The 17,253-nt window shown below is 43.3% G+C and overlaps 1 non-coding gene across 1 annotated transcript; it reads right to left on the reverse strand.

Annotated features, from left to right (window-relative positions):
• Positions 1–11,396: 11,396 nt before the first annotated feature.
• LOC144507386 (U6 spliceosomal RNA) lies at positions 11,397–11,508 on the reverse strand. Its single transcript, XR_013500084.1, has one exon. It is a non-coding gene; the product is annotated as a U6 spliceosomal RNA (small nuclear RNA).
• Between the last annotated feature and the right edge of the window lie 5,745 nt (positions 11,509–17,253).

The raw sequence follows: 17,253 nt of genomic DNA on the forward strand, positions 1-17,253 counted from the left end.
TGTAAAAAAATAGCAAGGCACCTCGGCCATCAGAGCACTAACCTTTTATTGTATTTTAAAAAAATAATCTTGGTGTTTTTGTGTTGAACTTTGTATTGTCATGTCACAGCACAGACCAAACAGCATCTTAAGAGTGGCACTGTGGTTAGTACTGCTGATTCACAACGCCAGGGACCTGGGTTCGATTCCAGCCTTGGGTGACTGTGTGAAGTTTGCACATTCTCCCCGTATCTGCGTGGGTTTCCTCCAAGTGCTCCAATTTCCTCCCACAGTCCAAAGCTGTACAGGTTAGATGGATTGGCCATGCTAAATTGACCCTTAGTGTTCGGGGGATTAGCAGGTTAAATATGAGGGTTACGGAGACAGGGCCTGGGTGGGATTGTTGTCGGTGCAGACTCGATGGTCCAAATTGCCTCCTTCTGCACTGTAGGGATTCTTTAATTCTATGATTAACAATGACCAGCCCAATGGGACCCTTGTTACTTTGGGACAGAATGGGACCAGGCTTATCTGTAAAAGCCTAAGTGGTGGAAAAAACTTGCCAACACTCTTTGGAAAGGTTAACAATGAAGCTATAAAAGAGAAAATTGGTGGAAGAAATGCAGATTTGGACTCCCCCAAATTTGTATATATCACCACGTATTTTATCTAAAATATTACAGATATTTGTTATATACAATGCACTTCTGAAAAATACTTCCGGGGTCTATATTGCTGTGTATTTTTTTTTGCAGAGCCGGAACAGAAGATGATAATTTGTATTCTGCAGCATTATTATCATAGTCCTTAAATTACTAACATTAGGAATATTTTTGAACTTATGAATGGCCTTTTTTGTCATGAAGTGAATATGTAATTATAGGTAGCTGGCAGTGAGTTACATGATTGGAATTTGAGCAGCTGTAATGACATCATAAACTGCAGCAGCAAAGCTCAAGCAGTTTATGAAATTGAACAGAGTCTGAGATTGAGTTACTGCTTTAAATTCATATTAATGCTCCCCGGAGGCTTATATAGTAAAGGTGCTTGTTTCAAATTCAGGTCTGCTTTAGATTCTTTCTCAGGTTCCGCGGATCTGCAAGAGGGTTGAGCATCTTACCTTTGTGTGAGTTGACTCACAATGCTCTGAAGCTGCCTGCTCAATACTGTGGTCCAGGGTTGGGAGGATATTATCCTCTTGTGACCTGTGCCAGGTACCTGAGTCAGTTACACATGTACTGCTTCAGTCTCTCTCAAGGACTGGGCAAACAATTGATGAATATATGCGCGGTCATTATGATCAGTTTCACTTAGTTCAGATAAAACAGTTTATCTTCACAGGAAGAACATGTCGCACCAACAGTACATTGTCTTATTTGATTTAAAAAGGGTGACTTCAAACGGTTCCTCCTGTGTATCTGATCTCTTGGTGAAAGACCTCACAGCTTTCTCTTTACAAATCTGGCTGCCCATTAGCATTGTGTTTCAAACACTTCCTTGTCAGATAGTCTTACCAAAAAATGCCAGAGTGTTGGTTCCGGCAAGAAAAACGGCCTGTTGTCTCTCCAGAGAAACACATTGGTTTTCTCTCCAGATCATAGAAACCCTACAGTACAGAAAGAGGTCATTCGGCCCATCGAGTCTGCACCGACCACAATCCCACCCAGGCTCTACTCCCATATCCCTACAGATTTACCCACTAATCCCTCTAACCTACGCATCTCAGGACACGAAGGGCAAATTTTTAGCATGGCCAATCAACCTAACTCGCACATCTTTGGACTGTGGGAGGAAACCGGAGCACCCGGAGGAAACCCACACAGACACGAGGAGAATGTGCAAACTCCACACAGACAGTGACCCAAGCCGGGAATCGAACCCAGGTCCCTGGAGCTGTGAAGCAGCAGTGCTAACCACTGTGCTACCATGCCGCCCAGATCTTACCACAATCCACCACAAAAATCAGCTGGGTGTGAGTCAGGGGGCAGAGCCTCAACACACTGACAAAGCTCAAGTGCACTGACATCAGGATACCCTGATCAGAACAAACAATGATCTCCCCGCCACCACAGGGGTCTCAGGGACCACCCTCCCCAGCCCCCCGCCCCCAATCGGTGCTGTCATTTCTCCCCTCATGTCCTGCTGATTGGAGCCAGCACCACCCCCCTCCCAATCAAAGCCCCCATTCGTGCTCCCCCAACAATCGGAGCCAGCAGCCCATCACCCTGCACCCCGAACATTGGACCCCTTTCCCCCCAACTCCCCACCCACACAGTCAATGCCAGCACCCACTCCCCCCCATCTCCCAAACAGCATCGCTGGCAGCCCTAACTCCCACTTCCGCTCCCACCCACCACCACAAATAAATAGATCCCCTCTCCCATGATGCTCCCACTGGGATCTGCCCTGGCGCTGCCTCCTGGCACAGGTTGGCACTGCCAAGTTGGCACTGTCATTATGTGCGTGAACCTGATTACATCATTGGCGAGAGGCGGCAAAAATCGGAACTAGCGATCTCACTGGTGAGTTCCGCGACTTCCCGGGTTTGGCCAAATCTTGAGCCCCCGCCGCCATTCTCACGGACAGCGAGCGTTGGCTCAAGATCGCCCTCACTGGCCCATTCACTGGGCTGAATTTTCTGGTTCTCCCCGGATTTTCCAGTCCCACCGATGGCGACCTGTCTGCGGCAGGTTCCTGGCAGCATGGCCAGCGAACAATGCAAAATGCTGGACAATGGCAAGTCAACGTCCGCCACCAGAACACCCATTGTGGGGATGGCAGAAAATCCCATCCACTGAATTCTCTGCCAAGTATGAGATCAGAGACTTTAAAACAGAATGGGGGTCTCCCATTTAACACAGAGAAGGGGGAATTTCTTCTCTCAGAGGATCATTAACGTTTGGAATTCTCTATCCCAGAGAAAAGTGCAAGCTGAGTCATTGAATAAATTCAAGGCCAAGTTAGACAGATTTTTGATCGACAAGGGAATCAAGGGCGTCAGGAAAGTAAATTGGAACATGATCAGATCAGCCATGATCTTACTGAACGGCAAAGCAAGATTACAGTCACCAAATTACTGACACTGGCACCTATTTCTTAAATTCTTTATGTGAGAGCATTGCCCCAAGGGCAGTGTAGGAAGAGATTCAATGACCTCACAAGATAGCAAAAGCGAAATAAAATAAGAAATTATTAGAAACATTTAGTAGGTTAGGCAGCATCTATAGAGAAAGAGAGACAGAGGGCAGGATTCTCCACGCAACCCGTCACATGTTTCATGGCGGTGGAGGCGACCCGGCATTGGCTGGTGGCAGGACCTTCTGGTTTGGGGTTTCCTGTTGAATGCACTCCTCATTGCTAGGAAACCCTCGGCTATCGGTGGGACTGGAAGATCCCGCCAACATGAACGACCGGAAAATTCCAACCAGAGTTACAGGTTGACAACTTCTCACTTTCCAGTTCTGATGAAAGGTTGAAAGGTCATCAATTGTTTCTCTCTCCACAGACGCTGCCTGACTTCTTGAGTATATCCAGAATTTTCTGTTTTTAATTTCACATTTCCAGCATCTGCAGTATTTTGCTTTTGTTATCTGGAAAGCTGAGTTCAGCTTCTTTTTTCCATCTCTCCTGCATTGCACCTGATCCCTGCCGCTCCGCACCACTGTCCCCCATTCCAGCATTCAGACCAATTGCCATCCCTGCATCACATCCCTCGTCATAAATCACAAGACCATACACCATACCGCCACTCCTAACACAACCTCTGGCTTGCTATCTACATTGCTTCCACTAACAGCATACTCTTCTCACTTGGTGTTAATTGCAGAACCTGCAAATCTTCTCATGATTCTTTCCTCAATACTCACTCATGTCACAACTTTCCATTCCTTCTCCTAGGCATTTTGCTTCTTCTCCCTTTCAACCTGGGCACTACATGCCCCATGCAAACAAATGCCCCCTTGGTGGCTACTCGCAATTCTTTCCTTCTCCTTCTGCAGGAGGGGCATCGCACAACACCAAGGAAAAGAGCCCCTCAAATTCTGCCCCTCATCCAGTTGCAGCAGGAAACAGTGGAACGCAGAGGGACATCAAGAGCTGATAGGTCAGCAGCTAGCAGGCCTGTGGCCTCTATCAGCGGGGTGGCTGCTTATCAATTCCATTCCTTCATGCACCGCAACCAATTGCACCTTCAGCCAACTTCCAACCTTCAGCCAGTCTAGTCAACCCTCTCAGCCTCTCATTGCTAACTCTTTCCACTTTCCCCATGGCCATTCTCAGTAACATTCTATCCCTTATCCTAAAACTATGACCTCTTGTTATGGATTGCCCCACAAGAGAAAACATCCTCTCTAAGTCTACCCTACAAATCCCCTTTAGCATCTTGCATACCTCAATTAGATCTCCCCTCATTCTTCTAAACTCTAGAGAATATAGGCCTAAACTGTTCAATCTCTCTTCATAAGATGAACCCCGATCTCTGGAATCAACCTAGTGAACAGCCTCTGAACTGCCTCTAATGTCATTACATGGGCAGCACGGTGGCATAGTGGTTAACACTGCTGCCTCATAGTGCCAGGGACCTGGCTTGGGTCACTGTCTGTGTGTAGTTTGCATATTCTCCCCATGTCTGCATGGGTTTCCTCCGGGTTCTCCGGTTTCCTCCCACAGTCCAAAGATGGATTGGCCATGGTAAATTGCCCCTAGTGTCAGGGGGACTAGCTAGGGTAAATGCATGGGGTTATGGGGATAGGGCCTGGTTGGAATTGTGGTTGGTGCAGACTCAATGGGCCAAATGGTCTTTTTCTGCACTGTAGGATTCTATGATCCTTCCTCAAATAAGGGGACCAAAACTACACAGTACTCCAGGTGCGGTCTCACCAATGTCTTGTATAGTTGCAACAACACTTCCTTACTTTAATACTTTCTTTCTTTAACTTTAAATGCCAAAATTCCATTGGCTTTCCTTACTCCCGGCTGTACCTGTGACACCTAGATCCCTCTGCACTGAAGCACCCTGAAGTCTCTCTCTATTTAGATAATAAGTTGCCTTTCCATTTTTCCAACCAAAATGGACAACCTCACACTTATCCACATTAAACTCCATCTGCCACATTTTGGCACATTCACCTAACTAGATCAGATGTTGTACCAGAGGGATAAGCTGATGGATCAGAGATAGACTAGTGTGCCAGATGGATAGATTGGGTATACCAGATGGATAGACTGGGTGTACCAGAGGGATAGATTAATGGATTAGGCGGATAGATTGGTGTACCAGATGGATAGATTGGGTATACCAGATGGATAGACTGGTGGATGAGATAGACTGGTGTACCAGATGGATAGACTTGTGTACCAGAGGGATAGTTTCGTTATACTAGATGAATAGACTGATGTATCAGATGGATAGACTTGTGTATCAGAGGAATAGACTGATGGATCAGATAAATAGAGTGGTGTACCAGATGGATAGATTGGGTATACCAGATGGATAGACTGGTGTACCAGATGGATAGACTGGGTATACCAGACGGATAGATTAATGGATCAGGTGGATAGACTGATGGATCAGGTGGATAGACTGAGGATTATGGGAGTGGTGAATGAGATTCCCAGGACTGTTAATGTGGAAGGGTTTGCTATCAGTTTCCATGGGCTGGGCCTGAGCAGTTCTCCTGATGCTTTGAGTTTTTGGCCCAGAGTTTGCTGCAGTAGTGACAGCGAAACTGTCAACATTCACCATCATTAACCTGTCAAAACTGACAGCAACCTCTGGAGCCTGACATCTGCAGAATAACACAGAAATCCAGAAGTTGCTGTCAGTGATTCCAAGCTTCTCCATAGTGTGTACCATTGAGACTGTCCCAGACCAAATCAATTCAATTCATGAGAACTTCCGCTTTGGCGCTGTTAGTCTCCCCTCATAAACACTGCAAAATATTATATCTGGTTGAACAGGATTTTTACTGGTAAGTGAACTTCATAAATACTGCTAAAGGCTCTTAGTGGGGCTGGCAAGCTAACTTTATATTTGTGGAATGTTGAATTTCTCCATATCAAGAAACATTTATTTTAAGAACCCTATAATCACCTGAATGATCTTTGTGGGAGCATGGCTCTAGTTATCACCTCTCAGCCTCTGAGAGATGGTGGGGTTACAGAGGGTGTCATCAGCCATTTTAGTGAAGGGCAGCCCCTATAGACAGTTGCTGCTGAGCATTTCTGGTCAGGTGGAAATGTGGAGAGATGTTTAACTGCCTAAATGATGAGAAATTGGCCAGCAGGGTTTAAATCAGAGCTGGGAGTTATAATACCCGGGGCTTCATTTCTGAATCTGCAGGTGAGCTTCTAACTCAAACCGTTACGCATCTACTCAAAAACTGGGCTGGAGTTAAAATTGGACCCAGAGAGTCTTTAAGTTGTCAATATTTATTTATATTGCCATACCTACCAATCATACGTTTTTTTCTCAAATCAAAAACATCTTAGATGTAAATTTTTGATATATAATGTAAGTACTTTCAAGGATATAGGTACAGATGTAAATGTGAAGCACATTGGAGTGGTGTGGTATCTGAGATTTTGTAAATATAACGGACCCTGCATTTATTGAATGTGGGAAGCTGCTTGCTGATTTAAAGCTGGTATGTGGTCTCTGTATCTCTATAACTTCTTAGCACGGCATCTTTCCTTATAATCTTTGAGCAGAAAGATGAGAATACATGTGGCCACCACATTTATTTTTTTTCAGTCTAAACAGGCTGCATCCTTTCGCACTGATTACAATTTTGTAATTCCAGTCATTACTGAGACTTTAAAAATAATTCTGGTCCTAAACATTAAACCACAAAATCTGAAATGAAGGATACTGCACAGTGTTCTGATTAGTGTATGAAAGAAAGGGTTTAACGGAGAAAAGGCAAACATGTACCATCACGCAATCTGTTATTTTCGGTTGTGATACTTTATAAAGTTCTCTGCATGAAAATCGATTGTAGGTTTCTCAAAATTCTAAGTTTTTAATACATTGAGAAACATTACACATTTCATGGCATCGCAGGAGATGTACTGTTTATGAATGTTGGCACTGTCACTGACATTCATTTACAACAGAAATGTAAACCATGAAGCAAATGATTGCTGTAAGCATGCCAAACCCCAGGGTTTATTTCCAGCAGTTGTTGTAGACAACTGATAAACCACAGAACACATAATACATTAAATAGCACAAAATGTTCAAATCCAACCAGGCCGAAGTGAACTCAGCAACAGGAACTGGATTGAGTCTAAAAGCAGATGCATTCCTCATTCTGATGGCTCAGGTAGCAAATGCATTGGAGTGTGGGATCAAAGTGTAAGGACTAGGGTTGTTGAAGGTTCGTTCCCTGGTCTGTGTTTAGTTAGCTCATTTTGGCCAGGATGGCAACTGCCCTCAGCATCCCAGAGTTTCAAAAGATTAGTTTCCATTGTCCAATTTCCATCGAGTGACTCCAACAAAATGCATAGGAGCAAATGTCAGGTGGAGGGAGACAAGGCCAGGCTCCGCTGAGATGCCACTTGAAATTGAATGGACTGTCAGTGCTCAATGACTGTGCTCAACAAAGAAAATTACATTTAGGCAAGGGAGCAGTGGGAGGGTGACAATGTAACCACATCTCAGCTGTGTAAGCACCTTTAGGCGGGGGGGGGGTGGGGTGGGGTGGGGGTGGGGGGGTAATGAAAGAATTTGGAGGTTTAAGAACAAAAGAAAAGCATTAATTGTAATTTGATCATGTGTTGACCAATTGAAATTTGAGCTCTTCACAATGATGTGAGTTAACCATTCTCACTGTAGTTCACCAGCACTCCATGCCGAAAATGTATTTCCAGCGTTGTTGCATATCACACTGGAGTCTATATGATCATTCAGTTATGCAAAAATCTACTTTTGATACTCTGTTTTTAGTTATGAATGGCAATAAGCCATTAGAAAAATCATCCATTCAGAACAAGTCAGAGTATTCTGTGACACAGAGAATGATTCATGTTATATAACTTCTACTGCAAGCATGCAGGTGATATCATCATAACATTTTAATGGAAAAACTTTTTTTAAATCTGCTTCCTATTTGTTACAATGGATGGGCCTTTCACAGGCATATTCTGAAGGAAAGCACTAATTTATGACTGTGCTAACTATTTTAGCAATTTAGTACTTTTCCAAATTATTTATGCAGTTAAATTGAATGTTTAAATACCATAAATCAACAAGAGAGTGATAAAAGTTCCTGGTTAAGCATGCATTTAGCTTCTTGCAAAGTAATGTGTTAATGCCATATAAAATGGACTTTGTGTCCTGGGACTGCATTTTTCAGTGACTACCCAGCTGAATACTGACAGGTTATTCAATTACCCAGTTAATAACACAATATTAAATTTCAGCTCAGTGTTTGCTTTATTATTGCAGCAGTTGTCATATTTGGAATAGGATGGGAACACCTGAATCACTGGCAATGTGAGGTGTTCTGTATCAAACCATTTTATGACAGGAAGGCAAGTCAATTGATTGACTGTGAGAAACAAAATGGTCTTAGATCAACTGACGTTTTAAGTACTGGAAGCTTTTCTCCTCCTTAGCCCATGGAACACTAAAACAAACCGTGTCACCATCTCAGTTGATGCCTAGTCTGAGGTCAACTAACTCAGCGCAGATCAGAAATGAAACCTGGTCTTGATATTATTAACTTGATAGTACACCAGGCTGTGCCTTCGCTATATCATTAGGACAACATGTCTTAATTGATTTCTTGTTTCCTGGAAGCAAATGAAGAATCTTACAATCCTGTTACGTTTTAGGCTTGATACTGGCAGGTAGGTTTTCCTGGAACGGTGGCCAGGCACACTGGATTGCATGGGCCACAAGAGTATTAGAACATTTTGCAAGTCAGAGAGTATGCCACTCAACATTTCTTCCATTTAAATTATTGGAAGGAAAATTCGGCAATCTGCGTTATGAACGCAGCTTCGTTGACCATCGAGTCCTAGTGTAGGACTCAAACCCAGAGCTTCTGGCTCAGAGGCAGGGATGCTACTCACTGCGCCACGGGACCTCCAATCAGAAAGAATCTCTCAAACAAGAAGTCAAAGTTTATAAAGTTAGGGTAATGTATCTGCTCAGAATCCATCCTGTCTAAGTTGTTTTTCAGAATGAAGTTGAAGCCAGAGTTAAAAGGCTGCAAACATCTGGAGAAGGATCATTACTAGTAATCGTGAGCCTCTCTGTTAATGCACCCCATGAGAAAGAAGCCAACAGGCTGCATATTTCTGCAAACTGTTCCCAGAAAGAACCAATTTCCTGAGTTCCATGTGGTGTCAATAACATAGGCATGAGATGGAGCAGTCCTTATGAAATATTAAATCTACTTGCAAGACCAGTATCAGCCAATTCAGACCACCTGTGAGAAGAAGGTTTGTGGTAGGTATAACATTTAAAACTTTGACCCATATGGTACATTGAATGACATGACCGAGTCAACCTATTTTAGCTTAGTAATCTAGCAGCAATTCGATTAAAGTTTAAAAAAATCATTATGTTGCAGATTTCATTGTAGCTGCAAGGGGTGAACTGAACTACATATTTTGGGAACTTGGTGTGATATGTGGCCAAAGGTCTTGTTATTAATCAACAGAATGAATTTGTACTTCATGGCATTTGAATTAGATCATTCAAGATAATGCCAACAAAAGCAAAGGAATTGTGTCTTGATGTTTTAAAAGATTGAATCAATTCATTTATTGATATTGGAACCAGCAAGTTTAACAAATATGTACACTGCAATACAATATTAACGCAACAGTGCAGCCCTTAAATTATCAAACACTCCCCACATGGGCATTTAATTAGTATTGTGTGGGATGTTTGACATGAGCGGCTGTTACGATATGAGTCGATGCTTTGTTAATATAGAGCTTCATGATTTCTAAATTGTACTTGCAATGGTCTATTTACATAAACAGTCAAGCATCTGGATTGATCTCGGATGTTTCATGTTAAATGGCTTTTCCAGATGTACATTTACATCACAAATTTAAATGTGACCAATGATGTGTAAACAACAACTTGCATGTGTCGAGCACTTTAAATGTTTGTAAAATGTCCCAAGGTTCTTCTTCTGCTACTTAGTCTTTACACTCCCTAATGGAGCCATGGACAAATTCTCTCCATCCAATCCTGTTTTGGGTCAAACTTTTTAGTTGTTGCCAAGGTTCTTCAGGGGAGCATAATTAAACAAAATTTGACACCAAGCTAAAGAAGGAGATATTAGGACAGATGATCAAAAGCTTGATCAAAGAGCTTGGTTTTAGGGAGAGTCTTGAAGGAGAGACAGATGGAAATGTGGAGAGGTTTAGGGAGGGAATTTCAGAGCTTATAGCTGAGGCAACTAAAGGTGCATGGCTCCCAATGGTGAAGTCATTAAAATTGGGGTGCATAAGTGGAGGATACAGACATCTCAGAGAGTTGTCGAGTTGGTGGAAGAGACGGGGATAGAGATGGATGGGACCATGGAGAAATTTGAAAACAAAAGTGAGAATTTTTAAATTGAGGAGTTGCCAGATCAGGAGACAATATAGGTCATCAAACATGGAGCGATAAGTTTAAGGACTTGATGCAAGTTAGAATACGGCCAACAGAGTTTTGGACAAGCTCAAGTTTACGTAGGATGAAAATGGAAGACTGGTCAGGAGAGTCAACATGGGTTTGTGAAAGGGAAATTGTATTTAACTGATTTCATAGAGTTTTTTGAGGAAGTAACAAGCAAGGTGGTTAAACGGGAACCTGTAGATGTGATGTACTTGGATTTCCAGAAGGCACTTAATAAGGTGTCACATCAAAGGTTGCTAAACAAGGTAAGATTATATGGTGTAGGGATAACACATTAGCATCGAAGAATTAGATAGCAAACAGGATATAGAGAGTCGGGGTAAATGAATCTTTTTTTAGGTTGGCAAGCTGTAACTAGTGGAGTGTCACAGAGATCAGTGTTGGGGCCTCAACTATTTACAATCTATATCCATGACTTGGATGAAGGAACTGATTTGCCGATGGCACCAAGAATCATAGAATCCCTACAGCGCAGAAAGAGGCCATTCAGCCAATCGAGTCTGCACCGACCACAGTCCCATCAGGTCCTATTTCCATAACCCCGCATATTTACCCTGCTAATCCACTGACACTAGGGTCAATTTAGCATGGCCAATCAACCTAATCCACACACCTTTGGACTGTGGGAGGACACCGGAGCACCCAGTGGAAACCCACGCAGACACGGGGAGAAAGTGCAAACTCTGCACAGGCAGTGTGACCTGAGGCCAGAATTGAACCTGGGTCCCTGGTACTGTGAGGCAGCAGTGCTAACTCCTGTGCCACTGTGCTGCCCCAATATATGGAATGCTTCATGAATTTGTGTGTCATCCTTGCGCAGAGGCCATGCTAATCTTCTCTGTATCGTTCCAATTTTAGTGTATGTGCTGCCGAAGTGAGATGAGAAAGTAAGTTGTCAAGAGAAGGTAGACAGCCTGCAAAGGAATATAGAGAGGTTAAATGAGTGGGCAAAGATGTAGCAGATGGAGTATAATGTGGGAAAATGTGAACTAGTCCACCTTGGCAGGAAGATTAGAAAAAGTAATATCCTATTTAAATGGAGAGAGATTGCAGAATTTGATGATACAGAGGAACCTGGTGCATTAATCACAAAAAAGTAGTATAAAGGTACAGCAAGTGATTAGGAAGGCAAATGGTGTCATTTACTGCAAGAGGAATGGGATATAAAAATAGGGAAGTTACGCTGCAGCTGTAATGGGCCTTGGTGAGACAACATCTGCAATACTGTGTACAGTTTTAGATCGCCTTATTTGAAAAAAGATATAATTGCATAAGAAATAGTTCAGAGAAGGTTCACTTGATTCATTCCTGGGATGAGGGGCTTAGCTTATGAAAAAAGATTAAACATGTTGGGCCTATACCAATTGGAGTTTAGAAGAAAGAGAGGTGATCTTATTCAAACATATAAGATCCAGAGGGAAGTTTTTAGGGTAGAGGCCAGGAGGATTTTTCCACTCATGGGAGAGACTAGAACTAGGGTAGATAGTTTAAGAATGAAAGGTCTAGCATTTAAGATGGAGAGGAGAATTTCTTTCCTCAGAGGGTGTTTAGTATGTGGTATTCTCTTCCCCAGAAAGCGGTGGAGGCTGGGTCATTGAATGTATTCAATGCAATGTCAGAGGATTTTTGATAGACAAGGAAATCACGGGTTTTGAGACGCAGATGGCAAAATGAAGCTGAGACCACAAAAGGACAGCACGATGTGATGGCACAGTGGTTGGCACTGCTGCCTCACGTCAGGGACCCGGATTCAATTCTCGGCTTGGGTCACTGTCTGTGCGGAGTCGGCACATTCTCCCCGTGTCTGCATGGGTTTCCTCCCACAGTCCAAAAAACGTGCTGGTGAGTAGGATTAGCCATGCTAGATTCTCCCTCAGTGTGCCCAAACAGGTGCCGGAATGTGGCGACTAGGGGATTTTCACAATAACTTCATTGCAGTGTTAATGTAAGCCTACTTGTGACACTAATAAATAAATTTTAAACCAGATCGGCCATGATCACATTGAATGGCGGAGCAGCTAGAAGGGCTATGTGGCCTGCTCCTGCTCCGAGGCCCTATGCCCCTATAAGAGCGTTTATAATGTTCATTTATAAATAGACCAAAATGAGATATGATTGAAAGTGTGTTTGCTGATGCTTCCCTCCAGTAGAGAAAGTGACAGGGGCAAAATGCCTTCATTTATCTGTTGATTTCTTTATAAAACACATGTCACTCCAAGCCTGGCTTACTACTGAATTGAAATAAATGATAACATCACAGATATTAAAGATGTATAGGAAACAAAGAAGAAAAAATGTAGAGTAATGAAAAGTGTCAAACTGCGACAAAGGAGTTTTTTTTATCTAAAAAGCAGGTGCATTGTGATATGTTAACATTTTTATTTGACAGTGATTGTGTGAGTGATGTGAAGTCGATGCACTTGACAGCATGTTGGTGCTTTATGGCAGAACTCCAGATGTAATGGCATTTTTGCTTTGAAGCTTCAATCAGCAGGAGTACAGACCTTGCCAAGTAAGAGGAACTAAATCTGGTTACAGTAAGGCTTGTATTCATTTGAAGGCTTATTGCCAAGCTCTACATAGCCAGATCGGAAACCACCAGAGAGGTTTCTTAGAACAACTAAATAATGAAACGTAAGTGAGACTACAGAACACAATAAGGACAGCATTAATTGTGTCGTGCTTAACAAAGGACTTAAATATTGAAATTTAGCAAAGACAAAATTTATTAGAAGTCTGTCTTTAATTTTCACACATCTGCTGTTTTTCTGCAAATGGCCACTTGATGGCAGGATGTTGCTTTCTTTTGCTTTGGCAATAGTGTTAAACTCACTTGACATCCGTTAACTCGAGTGCTGAAGATAGAGGTCCGGAAACATTACAGGAAACCTCGTCTCTGAGTAAATCCATGTGGGATTCTGGTTCAGCGACCAAGAGATATTCACAGCAGACTCTGGAAATATTTTACATTGTTGCAGTTTTGTTCTGGTCTAGGCAACTGAAACTTTTCTCACACTTCCTGAGCCATCCTTTTGAAAACACTCTCTTGGTATCCTAGCTGTACTCTTTCCACTTTGATCATGCTCATTTGGAATTTGCAGATTTGCAAAAGGCTTTTAAAATGTCTTCCACCATTGGGTCTTGCAGCAGATTTCTAACTGACTACAACGACGCGATGGAAAAACCAACTCGGATTAGAAATCTGAATGGTTTGACGAGAAAGCAGTCGAATCTCTCAAATCTTTCACAGTTCAGGTGAAAATGGATTGCGAGTGGTTAAACTCTGAATCATCCCATATGGTCTTATATTAGATTTAAGGTACCAACTGAGATAATAGTATGAGCGGCATTAGAAATTTTTAAGATACATACACCAGGCAAATAAGTGTATATATCATATCTTCCGCTTTGTATAGTACTTATAAATCTCCTGTAGGCTATTTGGCCCATCAAGTCTACCCCACCATTCAATTAGATTATGACTGATCTGATGATAAAGCTCAACTTCACTTTCCCGCCTTCTCTCCATAACCCATGCTTCCCTTATTGATTAAAAATCTATCTCAGCCTTGAACATACTTAATGACCCATCCTCTAACACCCTCTGTGGTAAGCATTTCCACAGGTTCACCACCCTCTGAGACAAGAAATTTCTCCTCATCTCTGTCTTAAACGGGCGACCCGTTACTCATGTACATCCCCAACTTTCATCACTCTACCAATGGTTACATGCTTTCAACTGCCTCAGCTCAATGCTCAGGAAAATCTCTTCTCTTCTCCAGGGGTGGCACGGTGGCCCAGTGGTTAGCACTGCTGCCTCACAGCACCATGGACCTGGATTTGATTCCCGGCTTGGGTCACGGTCTGTGTGGAGTCTGCACATTCTCCCCGTGTCTGCGTGGGTTTCCTCCGGGTGCTCCATTTTCCTCCCACAGTGCAAAAGACGTGCTGGTTAGGTGCGTTGGCCATGCTAAATTCTCCCCCAGTGTATACGAATAGGTGCCGGAGGGTGGCAACTAGGGGATTTCCATAGGAACTTCATTGCAGTAAGCCTACTTGTGACACTAATAAGAAAACTTTCCTATTTTAAGACACCCTTTGAAATCTAAGGGGCGGAATTTTCCCGTCCCGCCCGCCACGGGAATCATAGCAGGCAGGACAGGAGAGGATCATGCAAAGGTCTGTTGACCTTGGGCGGGATTCCGATCTTGGGGTGAGCGCGGCTGAAAAATCCTGTCTAAGTCTTTGGCCAAGCTGTCAGTCACCTGTCCTCTTTACGTAGTTTGGTCACGCTCTGTCTAAGTATTTGGGGAAGTTGGACTATGACAAAAGGCAGTATAAAAATGTTGTTGCGTAGAGCAAAACGTACAGATCCCTAACACCTTAACATGGAGAAAAAAATCACATGGCGCTCTTTCCAAGACAGGGGGACTTCTCTTGGGGTGGGATTTTCCACTAACGCCCCCCTCCCCCCCCCAAGACCAGAAATTCCCGCCCGAGGTCAACGAACCTTTAAATGGTCCGTCAAATTGTCTGTCCTGCCCGCAATGATTCCTACAGCGTGCGGGGCTGGATAATCTACCCCTTCGTCTCCAGTCCAAAATTCACCCCCCAGTAAAACCATTAAACAGGTAAGTTGGTCATTCACTTAATTGCTGTTTGTTTAATCTTATTGTGAATAGATTAAGCTGCTGTCTCTACATATAGTAGCTAAACCTCAAAAGTAATTAATCAATTGTAAAGTGCATTGGGATGTGCTGAGGTCATAAAATGTGTTATGTACATTCTAGCACAGTCTTCCATGAAATCAAACAAAAGCAAGTGCAACAATTAAAATTTGAAGAGATGGCAACATTTTACTTAAGTTACTGTATCTGGTTCAAAAATGTAAATGTTGGAAAGTTCTGCTAGTATAGGAGGTTTAGCCTAGACATCAAGAATTCAAAGTTCAATCATGAAATTGGAGGTCTGTGGATTTTTCCACTAGCTCCAGCTTGGTAACACATAGATCCATTGAAACAATGCTGACACAGGGACAATGATTAAGCTACGCCTGCTTTGAACTCCAAACTGGAAGATAATACAAAATAACTTCTCAACTACACAAACCCTCCAGAGTTTTCAAAGGCACACAGACTGTCCCACATGGTGGCAAGGTGGTACAGTGGTTAGCACTGCTGCCTCACAGTGCCAGGGACCCAGGTTCGATTCCCGGCTTGGGTGACTATCTGTGTGGCGTTTGCATGTTCTCTCCGTGTCTGCGTGTGTTTCCTCCGGGTGCTCCGGTTTCCTCTCACATGCCAAAGATATGCAGGTTAGGTTGATTGGCCATGCTAAATTATCCCTTAGTGTCAGGGGGACTAGCAGGGTAAATACATGGGGTTACAGGGATAGGGTCTGGGTGGGATGTTGTCAGTGCAGGTTTGATGGGCCGAATGGCCTCCTTCTGTACTGTAGGGATTCTATTGTATTCTATTCTTCTAACATATGGAGCAAGCCATAAATCTCTGTGTAGTCTGTACGCTAAGTGTGTCCAGCAGAATAAGGATTAAAGTGAGATTGGAGAACATTGCCAGCCATATAGTGATGTAGAGAGTTACATGATAGTAGACTATGAGGAGAAGAGTCTGGAAGGAGCCGACATAGACAGCACCCATGGCAGCACCTTGGAGTTTTGGGTTAACAATAACTGGTTTATGTTCAACCATTCAAGCCTCCAGACCTCTCTGTGAAATTCCAAACAACCTTTACAACATAGCCCAGCCTGCTGAGTTACTGGCGCAGATGGGCCTGTGGGCCTATGAGTTAGTAAGAAGTTTAACAACACCAGGTTAAAGTCCAACAGGTTTATTTGGTAGCAAAAGCCACACAAGCTTTCGGAGCTGCAAGCCCCTTCTTCAGGTGAGTGGGAATTCTGTTCACAAACAGAGCATATAAAGACACAAACTCAATTTACATGAATAATGGTTGGAATGCGAATACTTACAACTAATCCAGTCTTTAAGAAACAAAACAACATGAGTGGAGAGAGCATCAAGACAGGCTAAAAAGATGTGTATTGTCTCCAGACAAGACAGCCAGTGAAACTCTGTGGGGGTTACAAATAGTGTGACATGAACCCAATATCCCGGTTGAGGCCGTCCTCGTGTGTGCGGAACTTGGCTATCAGTTTCTGCTCAGCGACTCTGCGCCGTCGTGTGTCGCGAAGGCGGCCTTGGAGAACGCTTACCCGAATATCAGAGGCCGAATGCCCGTGACCGCTGAAGTGCTCCCCAACAGGAAGAGAACAGTCTTGCCTGGTGATTGTCGAGCGGTGTTCATTCATCCGTTGTCGCAGCGTCTGAGTTGACCAGTGAGACTCAATTTTTCCCATATCACCATTATAGTATTTAGATTTAAAATACAGCTCCCTAAGGTGGCCTGCTCACTGCAAGCTTTGCCATATTGGGTTACCTGTGAAAGTCACAGTAGAATAGGTGAAAAGTAGAAGAAACATCCTCTATCCACAGGGGGTTAAGTCCCTCTAGACAAATGATAAAAAAGGCAAGCATGGAGGTCACTGCCAGGAGTCCAGCCCTGAGGACCTGGATGCAAGAAGTTCAATGAACTCACACAACTGATCAAGGTCAGTG

Source organism: Mustelus asterias, chromosome 18 (genome assembly GCF_964213995.1).
Source record: "Mustelus asterias chromosome 18, sMusAst1.hap1.1, whole genome shotgun sequence".
NCBI lineage: Eukaryota > Metazoa > Chordata > Chondrichthyes > Carcharhiniformes > Triakidae > Mustelus > Mustelus asterias.